The 20,719-nt window shown below is 40.8% G+C and overlaps 1 long non-coding RNA gene across 2 annotated transcripts; it reads left to right on the plus strand.

Annotated features, from left to right (window-relative positions):
- Window positions 1-523: 523 nt before the first annotated feature.
- On the plus strand, window positions 524-9,371 carry LOC148131305 (uncharacterized). Of its 2 annotated transcripts, XR_015748353.1 has the most exons (3): window positions 524-784; window positions 6,615-6,770; window positions 9,120-9,371. It is a non-coding gene; the product is annotated as an uncharacterized LOC148131305 (long non-coding RNA). The 2 variants fall into 2 exon arrangements; XR_015748352.1 differs by lacking the exon at window positions 9,120-9,371 and having other exon boundaries at window positions 6,615-6,771.
- The last annotated feature ends 11,348 nt before the right edge of the window (window positions 9,372-20,719 follow it).

The following is a 20,719-nucleotide window of genomic DNA, read 5'->3' on the forward strand; positions in this document are numbered from 1 at the left end:
CTTTCATGGGCATCTTTATCATATTTTTATCCCACTGAGAAGTTCATCTGTGTGTTTTGGCAGGAGTCCCAGGATTCCTTGCCAAGGAAAGGCGGCAATGACCAGCGATAGCAGAAGATAAAACCTTTCCATCATACTGCATAAAGACTTGGGACAATCCCCATTTGAATTTCCAGTCTGAAATTAATGTAAAATCTGCAGCCCTATAATCATTGATCAGGAATAGGTCTTAATTCTGAATGAACATATGTAGGGAAGCATGGAAGTGACCAAAAAGGTCGTGCTTTCTCCTGATTAGTTCCATAGTTGAAAAAAGTTAAGTAATGGATTATATGCACTATTATCGTATAATAGTGTATCAGTTTTTACTATGCCTTAATTTTCCATTGCTGTTTTTTTTTTTTTTTATTGAAAGCCTACAGTAGAATTGAAAGTCATGAGTCACTGGTATTACTCATTCTGCAAACCAGACATCAGCTGCTCTTTCTGAGATAATTCTTTATGCAAGACATGTCGCCAGATTGGCAACTCATGATCTTCTCTGGAATTCAGATTGGGGAATAAAAAAAGGAAGAAAACAGTTAGGTTTCAGACCAGAGATGATATTCAGCAGGTTCTGACCAGTTCTGGAGAACCGGTAGTGGAAAATTTGAGTAGTTCGGAGAACCATCAAATACCACCTTTGACTGGTCCTGGCCCCATCTATTCTCTGCCTCCCGAATCCCAGTTGATCAGCTGGGTCTTCTTTTGTTGCCCTGCACAGGAGAATGGAGCTGGAAAGCAGGTTAGTGGGGTGGGGAGGGAGTGGGGATTTTGCAGTAACCTTCCCCTGCCACGCCCATTAAGCCACGCCCACCAACCCACGCCCACATAACCGGTAGTAAAAAAAAAATTGAATCCCACCACTGTTTCAGGCGTTGTTCCTAGCTACCTTGTTCTTTTGTATCAAAACAGCATAGAAAATTAGATGGCTAGAACTAAAGATAGAAATGAGTGACTGAAACAAACAACAGAACAGAATAACAGAATTGAAGGGGTCTTTGGAGGTTTTCTAGTCCAATCCACTGCTCAAGTAGAAACACCTATATCATTTCAGAGAAATGGTTGTCCAATCTCTTCTTAAAAACCTCCAGCATTGGAACGCCCACAATTTCTGGAGGAAAGCCATTCCACTGGTTAATTGTTCTGTTAAGAAATTTCTCCTTTATTCTAAGTTGGTTCTTTCCTTGATTAGTATCCATCCATTGGTCTTATCCTGCCTTTGGGGGCGTTGAAGAATAATTTACCCCCTTTTCTTCATGACAGTTATACTATAGATATTGGAACACTGCTTTCATATCACCTCTAGTCCTTTAGATCTAAATTAGAACTTATATTTTCTCAGATGATATCTAATGTGTCCTTCTACAACCTGAAATGATTGAAATATTCTGAATGGATTCAGCAGCATGCTGAAATATATACGTGTGTTTGGGGTTGCAACTCATACAACTCATGACTAGCAAAATACCATTTGCTCCAGCCAATTGCTGGCAGACAATTATGGGTGATGCACTCCTAACCCTTCTAGATTTAATTCTACAAAGCACACAACCTACAATTACAATAGAGTGGATTCTGCCTGTTATCACACATTTTGCACAACTTTGTTTTGCTAAAGAAGAGAAAGATTTGAATTTCACAGTTTTGCAACTATGTGTAATTAGGTGAAGAGATTGTGGCACATCAAGAACTGTGACTATACTTTTCAATAAAAAGAGTGGGATACAAGGCAGGCACTTTGTTTGTAGTAAAGCATCATTTGACAGGTTTTCAAAGGAAGTTGGGAAAATGTACCTTATCTACTGTTTATGCCATCCATAGATTGAACTGTGCTTGTTTTGAAAAACCTAGCAATTTGGGAAACAAATACATGATACAGAGATTGTAATGTGTCACCTAAATATGAATTTAGGGCAAAAGATGGTTCACTGTTGGGAATGTTGACAGGATATAATTCTGGTTCAACCAGCTCAACGGTGAGATGAAACCAAAGATAGCCAGGATTAATTTTGGTTCTGATCATAGACAAATAGATTGTTCCAGTTTCATCTGGGAATTTGCCAAAAGACACATGGCATGGAATGTTGCAAAGAAACCTTCCAGTGAGTTGAGATACAGATGAAGGTGTCTTTTCAGATACTGTTTTCTTTCATTGTCCTGAAATCATATCTAGCATAGTCACTGGTGGAGAATGTTAGGAACTGCAGTTCCAGCAACTTCTGAAAGACCACAGTTGCTCAACCACTCAACCCTGTTCTAGAGAGAAAGCAAAAAGAGAGAGATAAAATTAGGGCACATAAGAAACACATCCATTAGCTGGCTCTTCTCTGCCGGACTCAGGTGCCATTTTCTATATTATGGGCAGGATGGATCTAATTCAGCAATAATCTTTTTTTTCTACAAAAGACCCAGTCACATTTTGTTTCTTGAAGCAGAATCATTGTGCCTCTGCCCTGTTATCCTTAACATCTACTTCTCTCCCACATTCCTCACTCTATTCCCAGCAGTGAAGCTCTTCATCTTCCAGCAGACAGTAATTTTCACATAGGAATTGCCTTTCTATTTTTTTGACAAGCATTGGAAGTGCTGTATAATGTACCACTGAAAAAAACAATTTGTCTTTATATCACTGGGTTTCCAAATATTTTTGCTTTTGAATTTGCAGCAGCAGCTGGCTTCCATAATTATTACAGGATAATCAAGATCTTTGAAGAAAGATATGCTGTGGACTCCTCCTTTTCTGTGTCTTCTCTCTCTCTCTCTTCCTATCAGAGCAAATATCCTATGGTGATAACTCAAGGGAGAGCTTTCTGAACTGGAATTCCTGAAATTTACATAGTTAGTAGTCCCTAATGCTCTTTTACTAAGCAATGAATCAGAGATTAGCAGTTATTCTACATTAATCAACATATATATATAGAATATGGATTTGTAATCATGAGTATATCTAAGACTGCCTTTGGCACTAGGCAGGAGATAGCTATGCTAATGAGAGGGAGCATAAGCAAGACTTCTGAAGGCTAGAATTGTGCTGGCTACATATAAAACTCCCATTCCTTAAACCAGCTTGCTTTCCTCTCATCAATGCTCACTTAAAATCTTACTTCCAATCTATACATGGTATGAAAGGAAGGACTGAGATATCAGCCCAAGGTGAGATCATGTCTCGCACTTGCTTACTTATCAGTTGGCTTATTTACCAACTGAATCTGATTTTTAATCAACCTCCTCAGTGATAAACTGAGGAAATTATGCATCCTCTGCGTGATGTAAAACAATTGCTAAGGTATGTAAATGCCTGTGATAAATTTCTTTATCATTAAACTAAGTGGTTCTCTGGGGGACAGATTATCTGCAAAATTATACCAATTGATTGATTGATTACTGTGGACTCTTGGAGATCGCATACTGTGTATAAATATTCTTCATGATGCTGCACCAAATGAGCTTCCATTATTCATTAAGACCTTGCCAGATGGACAAGCTTTAACTTAATAATGCACCTTGTGCCAAAGAGACACTGCTGTTCACCTTGACAATGGACACCAATGGCGTGTTTACTGATGACAAAGTGCCTTTTGTCAATTCTGAGATCTCCTCCCGCATGACCAATTGTTGGAGGTTCTCCTGTCCCTCTTCCAGCAGCTTCACTTCACCGTGAGGAACAGGAAGGGCTGTGTAACCTGTGTTATATCACAAAGTAGTTCCAAGGTGGTGCTTTACTTGACACATTGTTGAAGTGAAACTTGTGCAGCCCCATTACTCAGTACTTGCTGATGAATATATGAACTAGTTCCATAGTTCATGGTGGGGGAAGGTCTTCAGGTAATAGTGGTCCTTCTAAACCTGCAGGTGATAGACATATTATGAGATTGGCCTTAACTAACTCATGGATTGTATATATATTTTTAAAAAACATCTAGAAGCCTAGAACCAAAGGATGTTATTTCTCCATGATTCTGTTCCATTCTATTGCTGTGCTGCTACTGTATCTAATTTGAATTCCTGCAAAACAGGAATTCAAATTAAAGAAATTAGGTCTATTTTTGCCACTTTGCTACTCTAGACAGAACTTCATCTCGCTGGTAGCCCATTTCCCTTTCTGCCAGGTGGCTTAGTCTAACTGAGGAAGGCTTAAACAGATTGACTCAAATTCCTGTAATTGTCATTAGCTAAGTGATAATAGCCTGGCATTGCTGAAATCTTTCCCAGTTCAAATCCTCTCCTTAGGTTTCTCAGAGAGGGAAAAGTCATTCTGCCCTGGATGATATTCAAGGCCCATGTATGTAACCTGAGAGTGAAGAAGTGCTCAATGTACCTCAACACATCTGGAGACAGGTGTCACTTCTCCCACTAAAAGCAGCTTGCTGTAAAGGATTATCTTGCTTCACTCTGAAGCTGTTATGGCTCTCATAACCAAGAGTGTGTTTGCATTCTGTGGCTTGTTCCATCCTGCTCTTATATTTGCATGAAGGCTTTTTTTAAATTTTCCTTTACGTCTGTGTGTGCCAGTTTATGCCATGTGATAAGAACCAGTGCCAAAGGGTTGGTCAGTGACATCTCAGCCCTAAGCGCATAGAAACAAGAGATGCTGTTAAAAGGATACTAAACACCTCTCTGCCTTGCTCCAAGAAATAAGGGAGTATCCAAAGAGTCCAAAGGAAAGAATTGATTGGTTAAAAGGAGAAGGTACCATTTTCTCTTACTGTTGCAATTTTGAGAGACATAAACTTCTTAATTCTGATGCACCAACCTATCGACAAAACATTGGTCAACTGTTTCTTTTCTATCCTATCCATCTCATGATCATTTTCTCCCCCTAGAAAGATGCTATGAGGGAGAGAAGATTTGCTTAAAATTTTACAGTAAGCAGAAGATACCATGAAAGGGTTACGTGGAAGATGGCTTGCCTTGGTCTTGCTTTTGAATTCCTGATGATCAAGGCTACAGTTTGCATAGCTACTTGAGAGAATAACATTCTTTGACCTCAACAGAATTCACATATGAACAGGCATACATAGGTAAGAGCCCATTGTTAAGTTCAAATTTGAAATCCTGAGGTAGATGTTCACTTCTGGCAGAATTAGATAAATCGTAAGAAAGAGGAATAGTTGTATCTATTAGGATTACATTCTTCTTTTTTAAAAGAAAGAAAGAAAGAAAGAAAGAAAGAAAGAAAGAAAGAAAGAAAGAAAGAAAGAAAGAAAGAAAGAAAGAAAGAAAGAAAGAAAGAAAGAAAGAAAGAAAGCTTCATAAGAAAGAGGCGAGGGTTTTTCCAAGATGCATTATTTTTTAGATTACAGTCCATTTTACCATTTCAGGGTTTTACCACTTTATTCTTCTCAACATGCATACCAGCCCCATATTAAATTACCACGGGGTCCATTTTGCCAAATTCAATTGGACTGTGCATTGGCTCATAATGTGCATCATGGCCACGTTATTGATTTGTGTTCAAACTCTCACAACTTATATTTCACTTATATGGTGTCACATCTACAAATAATAGCCTGATGTCTTCTAGACTTCAGAATTCACAAACCTCCATCTTTCTAGATAATTCAACATGGAACCAAATGGATCTGCCAGGGAAGAGGCATTTCATCATGCTGAAACTGTACAAATATGTGTAACCCTTTTTTTTCTGAATATGTCTTCACTCAACATGCAACCCAAAGCCATATACCTATTTGCTTATATAAATGTCCCATTCAGTTATGACTTAATTCCCAATGACCGTACTATCTAAAAATGATGGGACCTGGAGTCCAAGGGCACCCAGTTTAAAGGGCACCCAGTTTAAGGAAAGTCATAATACTCAGAACATTCATCCAAGCCTACACTAACCCAGATATGTAATAAGATCTCTGCAGTCCTTAACCTCCATTATAAATAATAAGTGGGAACTTTGGTCACAAAAGTTTTTCCAAGACCAGTATAAATTAAATGGTATTTTCTACATTAGTCATGATCATAAACCCTCATGTTTTCAAAGTTAAAAATAAAGAGTTAGGAACATTTTCTGTACCAAAGGATGAGACATTCATGTGACTATGTAAACAGTAGAAATTCCCTTGGATAAATATTTTGCTACTCAGTGGTTTACTATTTCGGAAATTATGCAGGTCTTTTTTTCCTATTTCTCCTGTCTCCACCTCTGTAATATTTACTCCCTGCTTATTAAAGTGCTGTTCTTTTGTGAGGCTTGTTTTGTTCTCTAACATTAAAAAAAGGTTGTGATTTGGTTGGAGATCAAACATATTGAGATTCTCAATCAATCAAACCATTGCAATCGCTTCCTCTGAATTTAATGTAAACATTACTTTAAATAAAACTCCCACATCTGGGGTAAAAACCCAGACAACCATTAAATAACAGCAAAGATGAGCAGAAAGTGAAGAAAGTTTGCTGCTATCTAGCTGAAATCTGGTAGGATTCATTCTCGACAAAATTACTGTCTATGAATTCACAGAAGGATTGATCAAAAACAAATATTTCCTGCTTTGTGTGCTAAGTTTCACCAAAGTGGCACCCTCATGATTCTGGGAATTGTATTCCATTATGTCTTCCAGAATTCTTAACCAACATAACCAAAAACTTGGCTGGGTAATATATGGATTGTCTCAACATGTCTGAAATGTTCTAGATAACGAAGGCGGTTGAATTACTGGTTCCAGTATAGCTGTTAATATTCTTGGCAATATTTGGTAAAAATTCTTCTCAAACAGGTGGGTAAAATGAGGACTCAGATTGTTGGAGGCAATATAATGACTCTGTAAACCAATCAGAGGGCTGTAAAACATTTTGAAGCAGTATATAAGTCCAAGTGCTATTGCTTTTACTATTAACATTTTCTGTGAAATGAATGAGATTTAAATATGAGTAATTTTAACTAAATCATAATGTCAGATGAAACCCCACCCCCAGTTGGAAAACATTGTTTAGCTATGGTACTCACCACAAATGTTACCCAGACAAGGAAAAATGCATGTAAAGATTTGTTAACACAGTGCTCTGAACATCTAACCGGCAACTATATTTTATTCCAGCAAGTTATGTTATACTCAGTCAACTGTAATTCCACAACCCCTTGTAAATTGATGCCAGTGGTATTCTACATCAAAACTTACTAGGAGATACCAAGGTCCATTGTCACTAAGTTAGCTGGTGTTTCAATGTATTGTATAAATGAGAAAACTACACTGAACACATTGGCAGGTTACTGAACTAATCCCTAGCAAACTGAACTATGGTTTAGCTAATATGTATCCATACCTTGATTGGATGACCAGAAGGAGAGTTTTAGCGTTGTCAATCAATCTTATACTTTTTATATATGCTGAAAAGTTTGTAAACAAGATGGAAAATAAATTTTATTTCACGTGAGAAAGGTATATTTATAAAATGACTTTTATAAAACATTTTATAAAATATGAGAAATCTTATTCTAGAATGTTTCAGTAGATACATGCAGTCCTTCATGAAAAAAGTACCGTAGAGAGTATTTGTTAAAATTTTGTCTCAGTATATCAATAAAAGAAGGCTGTTTCATTTGTTAATAATGGTAATTTCCCATTTTATATATATATATATATATATATATATATATATATATATATATATATATATATATATATATATATATATATATATATATATATTGTTATATTTTGATATATTGATATATTTTGCTGTATTTATGTTTTGTTGTAGTGTGGTATTGTTATATTATGTTATATTGTTATGTTATGTTATATGTTATGTTATGTTATTGTGCTACGCTGTGCTGTGCTGTGCTATTTAGATTTTTTCCCCCTGCCTTTATTGTATTTTGCAAGCTACCCAGAGTTACTGTGTGGAAAGATGGATGGCCAATAAATTTAATAAATAAATAAATAAATAAATAAATAAATAAATATTGCAGTTTTGTTTAAAAAACTCAATTGTTACAAATGGAATACTGTTGAAAGAATGGACATTTTCCTGCATTGTATTCCTTCCCAGAAACTAAGCAACTTCAATAAGAAAGTAGCAGATCACATCCTCTTTAAAGTAACAAAATAAAGTAAATGTTGGTCTTACAAAGCTTAGAACTTGCAACCGAAGCATATTCTTGTACATCAAATCATCACTGTCATCATTGCTAAATTAATCCTTTGGCCTCCTTCAATAACTTGACTCAACTTTTACACTGTATGTCCACAAAGAAAAAGGGATACATTATGGCTGATTAATTACACCATTTTTCTTGAGTGCACATCCTGAGGGTTTAGCAAAATATATGTGGTAAATGTTTTACCCATCCCAAGAAAATAACATAGCTATAGTGGTATGTATCACTGCTGTGAATCAGCATGCCAGGTAAAATATCATCCTATCACCTTCTTTTGATCCGCTTTGAGGTTGAACGACTATTTGAGAACATTCTTGTTCGCACAAGTGTCTATTTTAACACAGTACTTTATGAATCATGCAACTGAACGAACATAGGAGTGACTTCTTGATTAAAATTATTGTTTGCTAATCTGGAACAATTATAACAAGCAGCTTTTGATGACCTAAGAGTAATAGTTCAGGGTGTGGTGGAACATTAAAAATTTCTTTTTAGCAATATTATCAGACGTTAATATTAGACATTAATTAGCAAAAGTCTCTTTTTTTGTTCATAAGATGTTGAATTATATAATATTTTCTATTAACATAAAACAACTCTGTGGGTCTTATATTTGTTTGTAAACAGAAATGGAAAAGAAATATTTTATGTTGTATTTCAGGAAAACCCAAATTCCTCTGATTCCTCAAAGCCCATCTATATACAGTATTAATCATGTCTGACCAAGCTTTTTTTTAATCATTCAAAGTTGGCTTGATGGTACAATCTATCTGAGTTCTGCATGGACATGGGCATGCTTTCTTGGCATCAGTCTGGAAATGGTTTATCATTGCATTTTTCTAGCACAGGCTGTTGCTTTATTTTTCCTTGTGATCACCTACTCAAGTGTTAACTTTGGTTCAACCTGTTTTGCATTTGACAAAATTAGCCAGATACTAAAACAATCAACTTTGTTTTAAACCAGCAGGAAAAAATAGTTTCCCAAATCATCAAGTGAAGTCTGCAATCTTCAAAGAGTTGTTTTTTAGTTGCAGTAAAAGAACAAAGAGTCTTATGGTTACACATTTTATTTTAAGAAAATCTTTAGAATTGAAAGGAAGACAACATTCCCTTTCTTATTTGCTGGTGCTGACACAATTATCTTAAGCACTGCTAAGTAAATTCACACTCAAAGTGGAATTGGAAAACATTGCCTCTACACAGAGTGAAATAAACAGAAGCAAACTTTTTGACATATTAGTTCAGCAATTTTGTGCTGGAGTCCAGCAAATGTGAAAATGATTGCATTGTCAATAATTGCTTCTCCTATGAAATGAAATTTGCTTTTGTATATGAAAGATTTGACTGAATTATTATAAGTTCCATGAAAAGATGCTTGATGAAGAAAATCTATAAATACATACTTATGAAACTAGTCATCAGGACAGACAGTACACCCTGTATGAATTTTCCAAATGAAGGAGCCAAGTTGAAACATCTAATTTAAGGAGGAGATGGTGGTAAAATCAAAAAGCCAAGTCAAGGTCAGTTCCAAGAAACCAACTTGAGAAGGCTGGCTATAATGGAGTAGAAAAACAAGACTGACCCAACAAAGCAAAAACAGAAGACAATTCAAAATATATCTGAGCAGGACTTAAAATCCACCAATTTTAAGAAAATAGCTGTTGAAAATATAATCATCCAATTTGAAACTAGTTGCAGAATTGAATTCTGCATCAGATTTGCAGAATTCAATTTTAATAAAGGGTCAAGATGTGGTTCTTCTAAATAATTATTTTAAAAAATCATTTGATTAATTTGTAAAATCTATTGGCATGCTGATATATCTGTACATCTCGTTAAACAAAGGGTCCCAATCACCACCAAATCTTATTGCCTCATTGTGACAAGGTGTGTTCCTAGAAGAGATATAGACATAAATGCCAAAAGTATATATTCCCAGCAGACTCACCATGGCAGTCAGCATAGCTGCCAAGCTAAAGCAAGCAGACACTTATATCAAGCAGTGACATTATAAGAAGGGTCTACTCCAACAGCCAACGTTCATAATCATCAATGTTCTTTCTATCCTGTGCCTTCAAAGTCCAGCTTTTGCTGCCAGAGAGCAATTGCTTGCCCAATTCTGATCTTTTATGATTTACTCACTTTATTTATTTCTTAAATTTATATTCATGATGAGGAATATGGGACATTAATGATTTAAAGTTTTAGCTGGTCCTCTGCTTACATTGTTCTTTTTTCTTCGTCTTCTTCTTCCATTCAATTGTGTCTGATTTTGACAGAGTACATGGACAAGTCCCTGCACTTTTCTTGGCAAGGTTTTTCAGAAGTGGTTTGCCACACTCCGAGGGCAGAAAGAAAGTGACTAGGTGTCAGCTGGTGCTCCATTCAAAATCCAAGAAAGAAATACTTAGACTCCTTTAATCAGAGAAAAGATATCTTTTACTAGAAATCAAGTGGTAGCAACAAATAATTCTGAATCTGAGAAAATGGGCGCGTAAATCACCTATACAAAGCAATGGCAACATTCCCACCCCCAATAGTTCAATTGGCTCATCCAATTAAAAGTTGTGTATATCATCATGTGGGCATCTCCAGGTGGTGATGAAGCTTCTGTCCGTTGACCTTGACATAGTTTGATAAAGAGTTGCAGCTGCGCATAGCATAGGATAGAAACCTAAACAAGAATGTACCCCCTCCCCCAACTTATACAGTTCTGGTTTGTAACACCTCCAGCTCACTTCCCATAACCATTCCCCCCTCCTCCCCCCGTTATTTGTGACAGCCGGAAGATGCAAAGCCAAGGGAGAAAATCTTGAAGGTTGACCCTAGCCCAAGATCACCCGAGTGGCTTTGTGCCTAAAGCAGAACTACAACTTGTGCTTTCCTCAGTTTTCTAGCCTGATGCCTTAACCACCATACCAAGGTGGATTTATTTAACTGTTGATAGTCAGTCCTAAATAACAAAAGCTGCCCATCACTTCAATATCTTCATTGTCAATTCTAAGATTGGTTGGTCATTACCTTGCTCTTCTGCATATTTCTGGTACTATTTCCTTTAGGACCAAAATAAAGAATTAATTAATTAATTGGTTAATTAATTAATTAGATTTTTATAGCTGCCCATCTCATGAAAAACAACTCTGGATGATGCACAATGATCAGAGAAAAACCACAGATATAAAAACAAATTAGAATTATATAAAAATCTACATTAAGACATTAAGATCATAAAAACAAATATACAAAACCTAGACAAGAAAAGACAAGAATGGCCACTTCAACAATAGAGTGTATCAGCAGTTCCCTGAGAGCCCCAGGCTTGATAATATAATCAGGTCTCCAGGGAGTTCCAGAATACCCTATCAAAAGGAATGGAACTTATTTAATTTCCAGGGGAAGAATGTTTCATTAGGTGGACACCATGGAATAGAAAGTATGTCTCCTGGGGTCCATCAAAATAGGTCACTAGCTAATGTGGTATTTGCAGCATGCCTTCCTGACAGATTTAATGAGGGAGGCTAATGTGTCCCTCAGATAACCCAGCCCCTTGCATGCCTGAATGTTTCCATATAGGGAAAATGTTCATGTTTGGGGGGAAAAGCCTCTTAACATATCAGAAAGAAACATCAACTAAGTCTTCTTTGGTATGTTTTTAACCTTTATTTTAAGGGTTAACAATATATGACTTTCTCTACCTTTATCAATACTAACTATGGAAGATTTCTGCCTACATTTGTAATTCATAGAATTAACTTGACCATGAGTGTTCTGGGGGAAGTTCCTGTTCTAATAAAATCTTCAGAACAAATTCCGTATATCTGTGTTAATAGGTAAAGTTCCAACTGTCCAGATAATTTATCATTTCCATTCAGACCTTGCCTCAAACTGAAGTCTGGTCATCCACAAAAGTCCAAAATGTTCTCTTCTTTGCAAAATGTGTTTGTAGAATAAACATCTTTCAATTTCTGTACAGTATTTATTATGGTTTGCGGCTGTAACGTGTGTTGTGTGAACAGACAGAATATAGAATTGTGAAATTCTATAAAGACAATGGGGTTTTTAAAATGAGCAAATATGACCAGAGGCTTCAATAACAAGAGACTTAGCATATTTAACAGGATGACTGGATCAATATGCTGTCTTTTATACTTATTATGTGAGTAAGATAGTAGCAATGATATTAACATTTAAAAAGTTAGAAGTCCAACAGATGTCCATATCACTAGATGTTTTGGTTTCTTTAAAATAACTCTTTAAAAAGGGTCATTTTGCTTCAAAGTTATATAATAGGGATTGTCAACTGGTAACTGATAAGCTGGATGAGCTAGCCCATTTTAATCAAGCAGTAATTTAAAAATCACCCCTAGTTATACCGCTAAGATTTCATTTATTTTACTTTCGTGCCTTCAAGTCATTGTTCATTCCTGGCAACTATCTGGTCAAATCCTAGTTTTATTGGCAAAATGTCAAAAGTGGTTTGCCATTGTCTGTCTCCTAGAACTCAGATACAGTGACTGGCTCAAGGTTGCCTGGAGTTCTTTCTGCACATACACATATACATACACACATATAAGCACACACATGCACACACACATATGTATGTATGTATGTATGTATGTATGTATGTATGTATGTATGTATTCATTTCACTGATGATGTTACCAAGTTTGGTAATGAAATGTCTACAAGAAAATCACCAAGCTCAGAGACTACAAAGGACCACCATTCAAGCCAAGCTACAAATATTCCCTTTTGTCAGCTTTTAAACTATTCGGTAGAATCTCAAATTATTTTGCTTACGCATTTCTTTCTCTTGAAAAATAATGTAATCAACATGGTGGTGTTGGTCTCAGGTTTTCCATTCTATCTTTATCTACACACATTACTAGCTTATTAAAGAAGAGTGGCTTAAGTGCAGTAGCATGAATGGATTTAGGATAATTGCCTTAATGTCTGTTGTGCAATGTAGATAAGAAACAATAAAACTAAGGAGTGCTTCATTAATAGTAAATGGATACATATTATTTCTGAAAGTAGTCAAATAAATAGGAAGAGACCATAGATGAGACGAAACCACAGGTTCTACACATGCATGCAGCTAAACTCGTGAAATTATGATTTGAAAGGTTGCCAAAATGATATGGGGACAAAGGGATAAGTCAGTATTCAACATTAGAAAGGCTATACATAATTCTGGTATTATACTGTCAATCAGATAATTGTATCTGATAAGTAACATCCCATGTCAAGCAAACCCACAAACAAAAATATGAACTTTGTTCTTATACAGGGAAAGTTGAAGAGAGATGGTATCTTGAAAAGTATCCAATAAATGGCCCGTTCCCAAATATTATATATTTAGTTTATTTCGTGTAATGATTTCCATTCCAAAATTGAAATATACTGGTAAATTTGGTTTACATGAAATGGACTATATTCTCCCCTATAAAGTATTTCTGAAGTAGTACAGGTTTTTAAAATCATATTGCATGGTGGAAGCATTTTAACAGACCACCAAACTCATTTGCTCATTGTTAATAAGAGTTTTATGTTAACCAAACAGACAGCATAGTAGGTTCAAACTATTAAACAAATATTAAAAGTTAGTATTTGATTATCCTTCATTTCTTTAAGTTGGGAAGTTCCCACAAGGGAAACCAAGTAGATGTAGACTTACCAAATATTGCATTTACAAGTCAAAACTATAATGTGATTTATATGATGTATATAATGGTTTAATATGATGCATGAGCTCACCATCTGCATTTTAAAACCAAGATTTATGTCTTAGCATATCAGAAACTGACCACTAAAATAGAACATGTCTGAAACAAAAGATAGCTTGGAGAAATGTGTGAATTTAATAAATTAGGGCATATAAGTGTTCTGTACAGTCATTTACATACTCGTAAACGCCGCGCGGCGATTGGTCAAGACGCGCGGCGATCTGATTGGCCGAGCGAGCCGCACTGATTGGCCCGCCGCGAATCTCCCGCGATTGGTGGAAACTAATTGCGGGAGATTCAAAGCGGTGCCATTGGCCGCGGCTGCCGCGGCCAAAGAATAAAAGCCGCCACTTTTTCCTTCTCGAGCCGAGCCGATCTCGGAGATCTAATAAATGAGCTGAACCAAGTCACTGGCTCCGAGTCTCATTCCTTGCGACGGACACGACACTGGCGACAAGGATGGGATCCCAAAACTGATCCCCATCGTACACGTGTCCAGAGGAAGCGAGACCGACGAGATGGCCAGCATCGCACCGCCCGCACCCTTTAACCCAGCTACTGAGGATTGGGAATCGTACACCGACCGATTCCTGATGTTCCTCGAAAGTAGCAACCTAAAGGATGCAACCGGGCAGAAGAAAAGAGCGGTTTTCCTCACGCACTGCGGGCCCGCAGTGTTTAAAATGGCGAAAGCCCTCGCGAAACCAGAGGACGTGAAAACAATGGACTGGGCCGATCTCGAACCATTGCTCCGGAACCACTATGCCCCCGACGTGCCCATCCTCATCCGGCGACATGACTTTTACCGACGAGACCAGCGAGCGGGCGAGAGCATCAGCGATTTCGTGGCCGATCTGCGGAACCTCGGAAGCATGTGTGGCTTCACGGACATGGACGAGGCACTCCGAGACCGCGTCGTCCTGGGACTCAGAGATCCAGCCCTCCAGAGCCGATTGATGGCAAAAGGCGACATCGCTCTCGCCGACGTCCTCACAGACACCACCGCAGCCAAGGCAACCCAGAAGTCAGTGGCCCGGATGCGGAGACCCGACACCGGGGACCGAAATACGACCACCGAGGCAGGCACGGCGACCGAGACGCGCTCCGAAGCAAGCCGCCGAGAGACCACCACACACCATGGCGACCTCGACTCCGCCTCCGACACTACCGAGGGAGAAGAGGACGTGCATCGGCTCCAGACGGACCGAGATCGACGCGATCGACAGGGTCGTAAGTCGGGGCAACCGTGCTCCGGGTGCGGAGGCGACCACCCTCGATTGGAGTGCCGGTTCTTCGATGCAATATGCCGGCACTGCGACAAGAGAGGCCACATCACCCGAGTCTGCCGACTCAAAAAGAACTACAGTCCCCGGCGGCGGGACGACTATGACCGGAGACGAGATGGCACCCCCCCCAGGCCCAGGGACCGCCAAGCCGAAAGCCGAGGGAGCCAAGATGGACGGGGCCGATGAGACGGCGGGAACCGACGGAGAGAGGAAACCCACCAGACGGTCGTCATCGGCCACTCCTCCAGCACAGACGCCCGGAAAGTATATGTGGAGGTGGGCATCGAGGGCGAGCCATGCAAAATGGAAGTGGAGTCCGGGTCCTACCTCTCCATGGTTGCATGGCGGGAAATCAAGCGCCTGGTGCCTGCCATCCACAGAGGAGGGCTGGAAAGCCAAAGCCTAATCATCAAGGACTACCAAGGGAATCGCATACTGGTAGTCGGGACAGGCCAATTCGAGGTAACCTTCAAGGGGCGTACAGCAAGGCTTCCCCTGATGATCGTGGACCGAGACCGCCCTAGCCTTTTGGGACTTCAGTGGTTCGCGCCGCTCGGAATCGAGGTGACGGGAATCGACCACATCGGGGAGGCCGACTGGGAGGAACAACTCGCGAGGGACTTCCAGGAAGTGTTCGACGGCACCCTAGGCAAGTACCGAGGGCCCCCTATTTCGTTCAGCCTAGACCCCAGCGTTCCCCCAATTCGCTTGAAACCGCGGCGAGTACCATTCGCACTCCAGCCAAAGATTGATGAGCAAATAGACAAGCTCATCAGACAAGGGGTCCTCGAGCCAATCGACCACGCCCGGTGGGAGACCCCCATAGTCACCCCCGTCAAGCCCGATGGGTCGGTGAGGATCTGTGGGGACTATAAGGCCACCCTCAATTGCGCCTTGCAGCAAAGCGCCTACCCCGTCCCAGTAGTACAGCATCTCCTGCACTCACTGGGGGGAGGCAAGGTCTTTGCGAAGCTCGACCTGGCACAAGCCTATCAGCAGCTACCGGTCGACGCAGAAACGGCCGAGGCGCAAACCATAGTAACCCACCGGGGGGCTTTCCGTTGTAAGAGACTCCAGTTTGGAGTCAGCGTGGCCCCAGGGATATTCCAGAGCCTCATGGAGAGACTCCTGCAAGGAATCAAGGGGGTGGTGCCCTACTTCGACGACGTACTGGTGTCGGCAACCAACCAAAAAGAGCTAGAGGGTCGCCTGAGGGAGGTCCTAACAAAATTCAAAAATGCGGGGCTGAAGGTTAAAAAAGAAAAATGTCAATTACACACCGAGAGGGTCGAGTTCCTGGGGTACCTCCTAGATCGGCATGGAATCCACCCAACCGAGGAAAAAATCAGAGCAATCAAGGAAGCCCCCAGGCCGAAGAATAAAACGGAACTACAGGCATTTCTAGGACTGCTTAATTTTTACAATGTTTTCCTGCCCCAGAAGGTGACCGCGGCGGAGCCTTTGCATAGGCTCCTGGACAAGGCGGCTCTGTGGACTTGGGGGAAATGTGAGGAAGCCGCCTTCAACAAGACCAAGGACCTACTCACCTCGGATGCCGTCCTCATCCAATACAACGAGACCCTACCGCTAGCTGTCACATGCGACGCATCACCTTTCAGCGTCGGTGCCGTCCTCAGCCACACTCTCCCCGACGGAAAAGAAGCACCCATCACTTTCTTCTCGCGAACCCTCACCAAACCGGAAAGGAACTACAGCCAGCTGGACAAAGAGGCCCTGGCCATCGTCGCGGCCATCAAAAAGTTCCACGAGTACATCTACGGCCGAACCTTCACCATCGTCACCGACCACAAGCCGTTGCTGGGAATCTTGGCAGGGAACAGGGCCACCCCGAACATTCTATCCCCTAGAATGACAAGGTGGTCCGAATTCCTTGCCGCCTACAGCTACCGGCTCACACACCGACCCGGTAAGACAATTACCCACGCAGACGCCCTGAGTCGCACGCCGTTGCCAGACTTCGACACCGACCCAGCACCCACGACGACCACCCTCAGCATAGAGACTCTGCCCGATCTACCCATAACCGCGTCAGACATTGCCCGGAAAACCAATAAAGACAAACGTCTGGCGCGGGTATTGCATTGGGTAGAGAAGGGGTGGCCCGAGAAAGACGACGACGAAACCTTCAGAACATTCCGGAACCGACAAACAGAACTGTCAGTGCAAAAAGGTTGTTTACTTTGGGGGACCGGGTTGTTATTCGGAAAAATTACAGGGAAAGGTTTGGAATTATTGCATGAGGGACACCCAGGCATCGTTAGGACAAAAGCCTTGGCCAGAAGTTACGCCTGGTGGCCAGGGATGGACAAACAAATCGAGGCCTGGGTGGCAGCATGCAGCAGATGCCAGGAAACCAGACCCAGCCCTCCCGCCGCCCCAATCCTGGAATGGGAAACCCCTAGGGGACCATGGTCCAGGATCCACATAGATTTTGCCGGGCCCACTAAAGGCCACACCTTCCTCATCACGGTAGACGCTTACTCCAACTGGTTGGAGGTAAGCAACATGAGAGCTACCACCATGGAGGCCGTCACTAAAGAACTCAGCAAACTATTCGCAACCCACGGCCTCCCAGACGTCCTCGTGTCCGACAACGGGCCCCAATTTACCTCGCTGGAATTTGAAAAATTCCTAGCGGAGCGGGGGATACAACACGCATTGACAGCGCTGGCACATCCGGCGGGGAACGGGAGGGCGGAACGGATGGTTCAATTTACAAAAAAAACAATCCAGAAAATAGAAAACGGGGAAATCCAAGAAAAAATAAATAAAATGCTCTTGATACAACACATAACCCCAAACACAACAACTAACAAAAGCCCGGCAGAACTATTAATGGGGAGGAAATTAAGGTCCCCGTTAGACAGACTGCACCCCACATACAACCCAGAAACCCCCCCGAACTCCTCAAGCAAAGACCGAACATTTAAACCAGGCGACACAGTATACGCAAGGAACCTTACCGGGGACCCACTTTGGATACCAGCAACCATAACCCAAGTGACAGATCCCCGCTCGTACCGTTTACAGACAACCGACGGACAAGCATGGAAGCGACACATCAACCAATTAAGGTCAAGAACAACCACGGGAAACACAACCGACATGCAAACAGACACAAACACATTCCCAGAAAAAGAAGGGGACCCCCCCAACACAAACCAAGAGGGGAGGGAAGACCCCAAGAACCAACCCACACCAGAAAGAAACCGGGAATACTCACCAACAAGCAGCCAGCTTGAAGCCTCACCAGGAAGAAACAGCCAGGCCAGCTCAACCAGCCCAGAAAGACCAGGCGGGAGCAACGACAACCGCAGCTCAACCAGCCCGGGTAGACCGGGAGGGAGCTGCGACGAAAGGCCCGGCTCACCCTTCCAGGCGGTTCCATCAACGGGGCAGAGAGCAACACAGAACCCGACCGAACCGGCCGGGAGCCAAGCACCAACTAACCTGCACAGGTCAAGTAGGCAAGTACGCAGCCCCGCCTACTTACGGGACTACGTTACGTAGGACCATACCAAGAGGGGAGGGGTGTTCTGTACAGTCATTTACATACTCGTAAACACTGCGCGGCGATTGGTCAAGACGCGCGGCGATCTGATTGGCCGAGCGAGCCGCACTGATTGGCCCGCCGTGAATCTCCCGCGATTGGTGGAAACTAATCGCGGGAGATTCAAAGCGGTGCCATTGGCCGCGGCCGCCACGGCCAAAGAATAAAAGCCGCCGCTTTTTCCTTCTCGAGCCGAGCCGATCTCGGAGATCTAATAAATGAGCTGAACCAAGTCACTGGCTCCGAGTCTCATTCCTTGCGACGGACACGACAATAAGAAACAACAATGCTACTTTAAACAAGAGCAACATTTGTTCACTCAAATACTTTTCTTTTTTATTGTCAAGACTACATTCAACATAATCATTGATGTTAGATTCCATAAATAAATTTTGCAATGGTACTTTTGCAAAAAGCTTGATATTGTCTCTAGATCTTTCCTTCCAGAGTATGTCATTTCATTGGGTAGTAAGGACAAATACCCGATTTCCTAATTATTTAAAAAATACATTTTTATGCAGTTCTTATTGCTAAACATTGCTGTTAAAAAAGTTTATGATATAGTGGCAAATTCATGCTAATTTATTTATGAAAGCAGTTCTTTCCTCTCAAACAATGCATGTACTCTTGCCTGCAGCAGAAATATACAGTCCAAGAGAAATGTTAATAAAGTAATTGTCTAAATTGTTCCTCTCATTGGAATCAAAAGAACTTACTCATATGTGGATTGCCTTAAAGTACAGTATGTAATTACTGAGTCATAGGAAGAATAACGTTCTGCTGCCCTATTTGTCCTAGACATTTGTACATATTTACAAAAAAAAAAAAACACCACACAGCTAACAAAAATTATTTACTTGCATCAGTTTAACAAAGAGGAACAAAAGTGAGAGTTTGTACTGTACATTCAGAAATGTATGAACCATTTTGGAGATAGCAACATAGAGCATGTAGGGTTTTATTCTATAACATTAAAGAACTGAGAACCTACCTACACACAGTAGTTTGTCATTTTGACCTAGACCAGGGTGTCCAACCTTGGCAACTTTAAGACTTGTGGACTTCAACTCCCAGTTGAAGTCCACAAATCTTAAAGTTGCCAAGGTTGGACACCCCTGATCTAGACACTTCAATATAATCCTATTCAAGTCATCAAGAAATTGTTCAACTGAGCTTAAGATGACTTCATCACATCAAATTGATGCTGCCTTAAAGTCTCTATAATGCACCCTTCAGCACTGCCCAAAAATGTATGTGCTGCTCAACTTGCTAATATGTTAGCTTTTGAATTCCAAAGTTCTCTAATGAAAGCATTGGTCTAGTTGCCTTACTATGTGAAAGCCCAACATATTTTTAGACAGCTGACTGCTGAGCTCTAAAGAAATTACTGTGCAAGCTGTCTACTTCATATGGCATTTACAATCCAACGTATTTCTCTCATTATTGTAATCATAACCTTCAGCTGCTGTCTCTTTTTAGGTGCTCCCAGTTAGCCTTAACTGTTTAAATAATTTCCCTAAATCAAACATTGTAGGCCACGAGTCTGATGTTGCATATATAATATGAGCCAAACATTCCCTATAAAGTAGGAAGTGGTGTATTGAAAGGGCAAGTCCTCGTGTTTTTCCATATCAAATAATTCATTAAAAGCTTTCTTCCTCTTCTCTTGGTTGTTACAACAGTAAGAAAAACAGTTTAAACATCACTGTGATGAGGGATCATGGAATATTAAAGATTTAACTGACTTCCACTATGCTGTTCTTTTTGTCTCCCCCCGCCCCCAATTCAGTCATATCTGGTTGTGGACAAGTCCCTGCTTTTTTCTGGCAATGGTTTGTCCTTTACTCCTTCCTAGGGCTGAGAGAGAGTGACTGGCCCAAGGTCACCTGGCTGGCTTTGTGCCTGAGGGCAGGACTAGAACTTACAATCGTTTGGTTTCCAGCCCAATGCCTTATCTCAATACACCAAATTGGCTCTT

The sequence above is a fragment of the Notechis scutatus genome, chromosome 3, assembly GCF_049901735.1.
Source record: "Notechis scutatus isolate UNSWTSFEM ecotype Mainland chromosome 3, rNotScu1.2, whole genome shotgun sequence".
NCBI lineage: Eukaryota > Metazoa > Chordata > Lepidosauria > Squamata > Elapidae > Notechis > Notechis scutatus.